Here is a 9,779-nt window from a genome sequence, read left to right as displayed (position 1 = left end):
GGAAACCGCTTCCGATGTTGGACCTTGTAGAAACCAGATTTCCCAGGGACGTCGAAGACGGACACGAGGTTTCTGATATCATCGGTCGTCACGGCCCGACCCTTCGCCCGATGCAGCATCATGTGGCAGGCAGCCACCGTGCGGTAGAAGGATGGAGACATCTGGGCCGCGTTGACATTGAGACGGGCCAGGAGATCCTGGATCACGGGCTGGAAAGGCAGTCGCAACCCCCCACGGAGACTCGCCTCGTGAACGGCGGCGTACCCCTTTCGAGGGCGAGTCGGAAGATCTTCGGGCAGCGGTCGCAATAACGATACGGCTGGCGGAATGCGAAAGCATTTTCTCAAACCCCTGAAGCTGGCAAACGATAGAGAACTCGGGAAGTCGACGCCTGAGCAGTCGAAGCCATCTCGAATCGCTGATTCCCCGATAGGGAACGACGAGGCGCGTTCCTCTTCCTGCGCAGTCAGGATGATTGGGGCGATCGATGGAGTACGGCGACTCGACGTCTCGCCCGAGCCCTCGGCGTTAGGGGCAGCCCTCGACCCAAGAAGTCCCTCGCGACAATCGCTAGAGCGGGTCGCTCGAGCCGCGACGCACGCACTCGGCCCAATCAGGCCTGTTTCCTGTGTGTTGACCGCGGGAGGCGGCCCTGTCAGCACGTCCGGCCCAGTCGCGGGCCCGTGGGGTGCATCGGACGCTCGAGCCCGAGGGTCGATCTTGCCAAGAGCCGGCCCAAGCACGTCCCTCTCACGCCCATGGAGCGCTGGGTTGACCATATGGCCCTCATATGGTGCGTCCGGCCCAAGCGTGTGACCCGGCCCAAGAAGAGCCAAGCCCCCTTCACCTAGGCCCGGCCCATCGGGCCCTAGGGTTTGCAATGTAGCCAGAGTGGCCGCCTCCTCCTCTCCGGCAGTGGGCAGCCGGCGCTCCCCCGCCATGCGCGCGTCCCAGCCCGGCCGGGACTTGTCCACCTGGGCTCCCACAGCCGCCGGCCACCTGGAGCACAGCCCCACCCGAGAGGGTGGGGTCCTCCCCGGCATCAGCGCCGCCCGCGGCGGCGTCTCTCCACGCCAGCGCGTCGTCCCCGGCGCCCATCCCGCCAGGCGCGCCACCCCGAGGCTCGCCCGCTCCTCCGGCGTCCTTCACAGCCGACCTAACCCCCTCAGGACGAGGGGCGTCTCCCCCGGGGCTAGGCTCGCCCCAGACGGCGCCGACCCGGCCAGGCGCAGCCCCCTCCACGCCGGCGTGGGTCTCCTAGGCCCTATCGGCGTGCTCCCTGGTTGGGCTCGTCGCGCGCGGCCCTGCGAGCGTCACTCCGGGCCTGGGTCCGGCACAGACAGCACCGACCCAGCCAGGCGCGACTTCCCCGACGTCGGCGGCGGCCTGCGCGACGCCGCCCATGGCCCTCCCCCGGCTCCAGACCCGCCGGAGATGGCCCCCCCGGCGCTGGATGGCTCACCAGCGGCCTCCTGGGAGGCCGACCCTGCGCGCGCGACCTCCCCGGCGTGTCCCTCGACTAGACCAGCCTCGCGTTGATCGGCCCGGCTATCCCCGGCGCTCCCCTGTCGGCTTGGGCCGTCCCCGGCTCGCGTGTCCTCGCCCCAGTCGGCCAACCACGCCTCGATCAAGGAAAAATCACCACCCGCCATATCCACCACGTTCCTACTCGGGACGAACGAAGACGGTGCGTTGTAATTGGTCGAAGGGGGCGAAAATTGTGCCAAAAAATTATCCAACTCAGCGTCTTGATTCTCGAGAAGTGAGAAAAAGTCGTCCTCAACGGTCCCACACCCCGACAGGTGGTTGGTGGGATCCATGAACACGTGTAACGAGAAAACGCGTCGGAAAATAATAAAATAATATTAAAATGAGGTAGGGCTTACCACTTAGCGACAAGACTGCCCAGCGAGGCGATGAAGGTTGGGAGTCGCTTGAGTTTACCACACGAGCTACGCCCGGTGCCAAACTCGGGGGGCTAATGTTATCGGCCCGACGAGGTCCGATGACGGGATCGACATTTCGGGCGGCCGGACGAGCTCACCCGGCCAATGGGCGGCCCAGTTCACTCGGCCATTAGCCGACCCAAGCAATTCACTCGGCCAATGGCCGAGTGAGCCCACAGCCGGCCCATCACGCTCACTCGGCCAATGGCCGAGTGAACCCTCAGCCGGCCCACCAAGTTCACTCGGCCAATGGCCGAGTGAGTTCCCTACCGGCCCAACAGCTCACTCGGCCAATGGCCGAGTGAGTCCTCTCTCGGCCCAGGCTTTTCACTCGGCCAATGGCCGAGTGAACCTTATCCAGCGTTCACTCGGCCAATGGCCGAGTGAATCTCACTCGGCGTCCGGCATTCACCCGGCCAATGGTCGAGTGAACCTCATCCAGCGTTCACTCGGCCAATGGCCGAGTGAATCTCTCTCGGCGGCCTAACTTCACTCGGCCATCGGCCGACCAAGTCTCACCCGGCCGATGGCCGACTCAGCCTCACTCGGCCAAGGGACTTTCAAAACGTCCCTTGGTCGCCTATAAATACGAGGGTCCCTCCCTCGGTCCAGGTAATCCGAATTTGAGTACTAAAACGCTGTCGAACTCATACCTCGCTCGTTTCTCTCAAGTCTTGGCCTCTAAACACCTAACTCTCTACAATCTACCTCAACCCTACTAATGTTGAGCGTCGGAGAGGTAAACAAAGGCAACCCCTCTGTTTCCCCTTTGTAGTTCACTGTTACCTTCTCTTGCAGGACAAACGACGGACGAGTCAAACACCAACCACAGCTAAGGGAAGACTCGGGATACCGAGTCTGACACGCTCAAGCCCGAACGCGACCACTTGGTCCGGCCTTGGGTCGAACCGTTTGGGGCTTCTAAATAGTTGTCCGAAAAACAGCGACAACACATCCCATTCATTCTCAGGGAACTTGAGACTTCTCTCTGCTTCTCTGGATGCCATCCTTGGCCTGAAGCAGATTCTCCTCGATTTCTTGTTCTCAGAGATTCTGAAGCACTTTCCGGGGACTCCCGAGTGCTGCCTCTCTTGATCGAACGATTAATCTTGAGCCCACGAGTGCTCTAACGGTTTTCAACTGAAAATCGCCTACGCGTCTAGCACTCTAGATGCGTCCACCATTTCTGACAAGAAATCGCCTACGCGTCCGGCATTTCCGACTAGAAATCGCCTACGCGTCCAGAATCTCCGCCACAACAAGGAACTCTTGACTTAGAGTCTTCCACGTCTCCAAAAGAGAGAAAACACACATTCTCTCTCGCGCTCGCGATCTCCGAAGTTCTGAGATGTCACCGAGGACTCCTCCGCGCACCGTCTCCTTCGACGAGTACGCTTCTCCATTAAGGCTCCGCGCCTCACACTGCGTTACATACGCCTTGAACTACGTTCTGACCTGATCCCACACACGGGTACGTAGGCAGCCGACACATAAGGCACGGTCACTCCCCCTCCTCACCCCTTCTCTCCTCTGAGAGGTGGGTTAATCGGAGAAAACCTAGCTCGAGACTTTCGAGTTCACACTTTTGGCCCGAGTGCGATCACTTGGTCCGGCCTTGGATCGAACCGCCCGAGATATTCAATCATTATTCATTTTCGTGCGACAACAAGACGTGCTGCGAGGGGAGACGAACGTTGCAACCTTTTCCAAAAGCTTCTCAACGTTCAAGCTTCTAAAAAGGTTAGTAATCTTTAATGCTCATATTAGTTTTTATTTACATGTGCTTGCTCTTTGTGTAGGTTAGTAAAATCGTTTTACTAGTTAAAAGAAAATTTTTAAAATTCCGCCGTTTACCGAAGCGTTAAACTTTTTCTTAAACCCTAGATCAATTCCAACATGCATTTATTACAATTAAGTAGAATTCTTGAGTAGAAAATATATTCATTTGAACCGAGAGATTTCAGTGTCAACTATTTATTGGAGTCGGTTGACATTAAGGTAGAACTTGGAAAAGGTTTGTGAACTTTTGAGTCCAAGTATGCTAGCTCAAGCTTTGTTCATTTGGATCCATGAGGTCACTACCACAAGTCTTTAGAGTAGGATTAGTTAAACATGAAAGGTAGGTCAATAAAAGTTCAGATGTTGAACTAGACCAGTTTTACGAAAATTATCTAAAGGGTAATTTTGTCCTTTTGGACATAGGATTCTATGAATGTCAATAAATAAGTTTTTTTTTTACATTGTCATATGATGTCAATGAGATCAAGTCACAAGGCCATTTTAATGTAATTGGGCCTTGAGGATTAAAATTCATTTCATGGAATTTTATGTGAAAATTCTTAATGGGCTTTTCTTATGTTGTCATGAACAAATAAAGAAACATCTAGAAGCTTGTTCTAGAAGCTCCAACACCGTCAAACATAGAGAGAAAAGAGAGATTATTTTGTGCATTGATGTATGAAGATACTTGTTAAAAGAAAAAGAGGAAACAAATTTGCTTCTAGAACCAATTGTGTTGGACGTGCAAGGTAGAAAAGTGGAAACAAGATTTGCTCATGCGGCAGAAAATAAAAAATTTCTTTTAAACAAGTAAAATGATTTTACTAACCTAGACAAAGAGCAAACACATGTTTATTATTAAAACTATCTAAAAGCAATTACACGTTTACTAACATTTGTGAAGCTTGAACATTGAGAAGCCTTAGGAAGGTTGAAACGTTCGTCTCCCCACGCAGCTCGTCTTTCTTCGTTCTTCGGGACCTCGAGTAACCACGAAAGTTTCTATCACATAAATCACTCAAGATAAGAAGGAATTAGTTTATGGGTACTTTTAAACACGACGACTCAAGAACAAAGGAACAAAGGCGCTTCATCGAGCCTATTCCTAATTCAAGAATACAAGACTTCAACAAAGAGTTTCATGGTTTGAACAAAGCTGAATGGAAGAAATATTAAGCTAGAGCCAAAAGCTACGCAAGAAGAAAACCCAACCACGAGGCCAAGGGCGGCACAAATAAAGGAAAGCTTATTCACGTTATTTTAACCAGTTTGAGCTATTTATTTGTTATTTTCGTAGTTTAAAATAATAGATGAAGTTAGAGTCTTTTTAAAATGTTTTTGGGCTTTAGTTATGCTTAATGAAGCCTATATGTGTTAGGTATTAAGTTAGGCTTTTAATTTTAATGTTATCAGGCCTAAATAATGTTTTGTAGGCCCATTTAAACTAGGGAAACAATGTACTCCGAATTTGCTTTGTATTTTCCTATTTAAAGGAGGTTTCAAGCTGAATGAAAGGGCATCCAGATTTTTATAAAAAAAAAATATGAGAGTCTTCTCTTGAGTTCTTATGAACTTTTATTGAACATATCAAGACTAGTCTTGTGGCGTTCAAACCCAACACATCAGACGGTCTTTCGCAACCGTTCGTGGCGTCATTTGATCCACCTTCGTTCCTAAATTGTAGACGATCCGCCGCTGTGCTATTGGGGTATCGGGTCTCGGAGCTTAGTCGGCCGAGGTTCGTATCAAATGGTATCAGAGCTGTGCTCTACGTTTAGGTCTGCTTATCCAATTTTCTATTTTTTTTTCATTTTATTTGTATTCCTTTTTGTTTTGTTGAAGTACCTTTTCTAGAAAATAAATCGAAAAAAAAAGAAAAAAAAAAGATACAGATCCAAAAAAAAAAAGGGGGTCTGAAAAAAAAAATCCAAAAAAAAAGAAGAAGAAGAATATCGATTTTGATGACTTTTTGAGTGTGGCAAAGGATATAATTTCGAAAGAAACAAAAAAAATTATGAAGAGATTGGATCAAATTGAAGAAAATCAACAATCCAAAAGTGTTGCTGAAAAGAAAAGGGTAGAGGCCCTCGACAAGAAATGGGATGTTTTGACAGAAAAATTTTGTATCTGGTTTGAACACCAGACCTTCCAACAAAAGAAGAAGAAACATGCCCAACATGTGGAAGTTGTTGAAGAAAAGGAAATTCTTGTGGAAGAGGAGTTAGTAACTACGCTAATCGAGGAGACTATTCCCATAAAATTAGAAGTCCCGAATTTGGTAGTTCCTTATTTTGAGGATAACAAGAACATGGATGACAAAGTAATTTCGTATCAAACGAAGATGGTCAAGACTTTCTCTCCCATCTCTGATTTCAACAACGTACAAGATTTGAGGATAAATCTTCTTCAAGAGAGAGAGAATGACGTGATCCCACGTGCAAAGGAACAAAGGCGCTTCATCGAGCCTATTCCTAATTCAAGAGTACAAGACTTCAACAAAGAGTTTCATGGTTTGAACAAAGCTGAATGGAAGAAATATAAAGCTAGAGCCAAAAGCTACGCAAGAAGAAAACCCAACCACGAGGCCAAGGGCGGCACAAATAAAGAAAAGCTTATTCACGTTATTTTAAGTAGTTTGAGCTATTTATTTGTTATTTTCGTAGTTTAAAATAATAGATGAAGTTAGAGTCTTTTTAAAGTGTTTTTGGGCTTTAGTTATGCTTAATGAAGCCTATATGTGTTAGGTATTAAGTTAGGCTTTTAATTTTAATGTTATCAGGCCTAAATAATGTTTTGTAGGCCCATTTAAACTAGGGCAACAATGTACTCCGAATTTGCTTTGTATTTTCCTATTTAAAGGAGGTTTCAAGCTGAATGAAAGGGCATCCAGATTTTTATAAAAAAAAAATATGAGAGTCTTCTCTTGAGTTCTTATGAACTTTTATCGAACATATCAAGACTAGTCTTGTGGCGTTCAAACCCGACTCATCAGACGGTCTTTCGCAACCGTTCGTGGCGTCATTCGATCCACCTTCGTTCCTAAATTGTAGACGATCCGCCGCTGTGCTATTGGGGTATCGGGTCTCGGAGCTTAGTCGGCCGAGGTTCGTATCAAAATCTAAGAGTCGAATAGCTAAAACAGTAGGTCAAATGTGGACCTAGGTATCAAAACAAAAATGAAAAGAACTAGAGAGAGAGAGAGGGAGATGGGCGGCCACAATATCTAGAGAGAGAAGCTCTCAATCTCTAACTTATGTGGGAAGAGAAACAATGAGAATGAGAGTCCTATTTATAGGAGAAGGATTACCTTCAAAAGGTAGTTTCCTTTTCTCTATAGAATATCACATATTAATGATAAACATTATTTCCTCTTTTCTCACCTATATGGACGTCCAACATGAGCCAATTAAGGCTTTGGATTTGTTTCCTCATTTAGCTTGCTCTCTCTTGGCCGAAAATACACTTGCTTCTAGAAGCAAATTTGTATCCTCTTTTTCTTTTGGCAAGTATCTTCATACATTAATGCACAAAATAAACTCTATTTCTCTCTATGCTATGGACGAAATTAAGGCTCTAGAACATGCTTCTAGATGTTTCTTCATTTGTTCAAGTAAAATTCCATGAAATGAAATTAATCCTCAAGGTCCAAATTCATCAATATGGCCGAGTGGTCTAAATCAATTTGTCATCATATGACAATATCAAAAAACTTATTTATTGACATTCATTTCATCCTGTGTCCAAAAAGACTAAAATACCCTTTAGACAATGTTCGTAAAACTTGTCTCATTCTTGTTTTTACTTTAGCTTCTAGTTTAACTAATCATACTCGATATGATATGTGACAGTGACCTCATGGATCCAAATGAACAAAGCTTGAGCTAACATACTTGGACTCAAAAGTTCACAAAGTTTTTCCAAGTTTAGCTTAATGTCAACTGACTCCACTAAAGAGTTGACACTGAGAATCTTTCGGTTCAAATGAATTTATTTTCTACTCAATAATTCAACTAAATTGTGGTAAGTGGATCCACTGAATATTATCTATGTTTACCCTTCATGAATATCATCAGCTAGTCGGGATTTACAAAATTACCATTTTACTCTTCTAGCTGTTATTTCCTCAACTCCTTTGTCGCTTGTGAATAAGTTAGAAACAATGTATTGACGAGGAGCTAACAAGTCACATTGATTCATCCAAAAGTGTCATGACTCAAATTGATCACTGGCCAGTTCATTTACATGAATTCCATACCTATGAGATCTTCACAATCTTGTATACGTTGCATTTCAGCAATCTTGTACATGAATTCCATACCTATGAGATCTTCACAAAGTTACTCATGATATCATCATAACTTAGCACTTCAGCAATAGGTCCTGTTCAAAATCACATTGTGAATCCGAACTCTGACTTTCTCAAATGTGAATACGTAAGCTATGAAATGACATGTCTCATTTCAGGATTGAGGTAAGCATGATGCAATTCATACGTAGTGACTTCGAGACATAAGAGGTTAAATGGTTTGTTCTTATCTTGTCTCTAGAAGTGCATTGGTCAATTCAGTACCTTCAGAAGATACCTAGAAGAACTATAGAGTCTACAACTCTCAATGTCCCATAACCAAACATCTTAGATTGAGAGACTCTCTCTCTAGACATTGTGGCCGCCCCTCTCCTCTCTCTATCTAGTCAATTTCGTTTTATTGTTTTGGCACCTAGGTCCTCATTTGACCTAGTGTTTAGCTCTGCGACTTCAAGACTCGTTCTTAAGTCGTAGTGTTTTAAAGTGCCCACTCACTGATTCCTTTATTTCGAGTGATTTAGTGATAGAAACTTTCGTGGTTGCTCGAGTCGCCGAGGAAAGAAAGAGAGACGTGCTGCGAGGGGAGACGAGCGTTGCAAACTTTCCAAAAGCTTCTCAAAGTTCAAGCTTCAAGAAAGGTTAGTAAACTTCTTAGCTCATAATAGTTTTTATTTACATGTACTTGCTCTTTGTCTAGGTTAGTAAAAACTGTTTTTACTTGAAAAGAAAATTTTTAAAATTCCGCCGCTTTGCGAAGCGTTAAACTTTTTCTAAAACCCTAGATCGTTTCCAACAGGAGATAAATCCAACGGCGTTAGTGGGTTAAAACCATAGACAATCTCAAAGGGTGAGAACTTAGTAGATGAATGAATAGCGCGGTTATAAGCAAACTCAACATGTGGTAAACAATCTTCCCAAGTTTTGATATTCTTCTTAATTATTGCCCTCAACAAAGTCGACAAGGTCCTATTAACTACTTCGGTCTGACCATCAGTTTGGGGGTGACAAGTAGTCGAAAACAACAACCTAGTACCCAACTTAGCCCATAAGGTCTTCCAAAAGTAACTTAAGAACTTGGTATCCCTAACCGAGACAATCGTCCTAGGCATGCCATGCAACCTAACAATCTCTCGAAAGAACAGATCAACAACATTAGAAGCATCATCGGTTTTGTGACATGGGATAAAATGTGCCATCTTTGAAAACCTATCAACCACTACAAAAACAGAATCACGACCTCGCTTAGTCCTAGGCAAGCCTAACACAAAATCCATAGATATATCTACCCAAGGTGAGCTAGGAATAGGCAAAGGTGTATACATACCGTGTGATTGAACTTTCGACTTAGCTTTCCTACATGTGACACAATTACCACATATCCTCTCAACATCACGCTTCATGCGAGGCCAATAAAAGTGCTCTTGGATCACTCCTAGAGTTTTTGCTATCCCAAAATGTCCCATAAGGCCCCCACCATGAGCTTCCCTAACTAACAACTCCCGAAGAGAACAACTAGGCACACAAAGTCTACCAAGCCTGAACAAAAATCCATCATGCCTAAAGTAATCTCCCGATGCCATCTTCTCACACTTCGTAAATATCTCACTAAACTCTCGGTCTTCTGGATACAACTCTTTGATATGTTCAAAACCAAGCAGTTTAGCATTTAAAGTGGAAAGTAAAACATACCTTCAAGAAAGGGCATCGGCTACCACATTCTCCTTACCTTGTTTGTACTTGATGACATA

The sequence above is a fragment of the Urtica dioica genome, chromosome 1, assembly GCF_054948205.1.
Source record: "Urtica dioica subsp. dioica isolate 48M chromosome 1, U.dioica_male_clone48M_v1_H2, whole genome shotgun sequence".
Lineage (NCBI taxonomy): Eukaryota > Viridiplantae > Streptophyta > Magnoliopsida > Rosales > Urticaceae > Urtica > Urtica dioica.
This window is presented reverse-complemented; position numbering follows the sequence as displayed.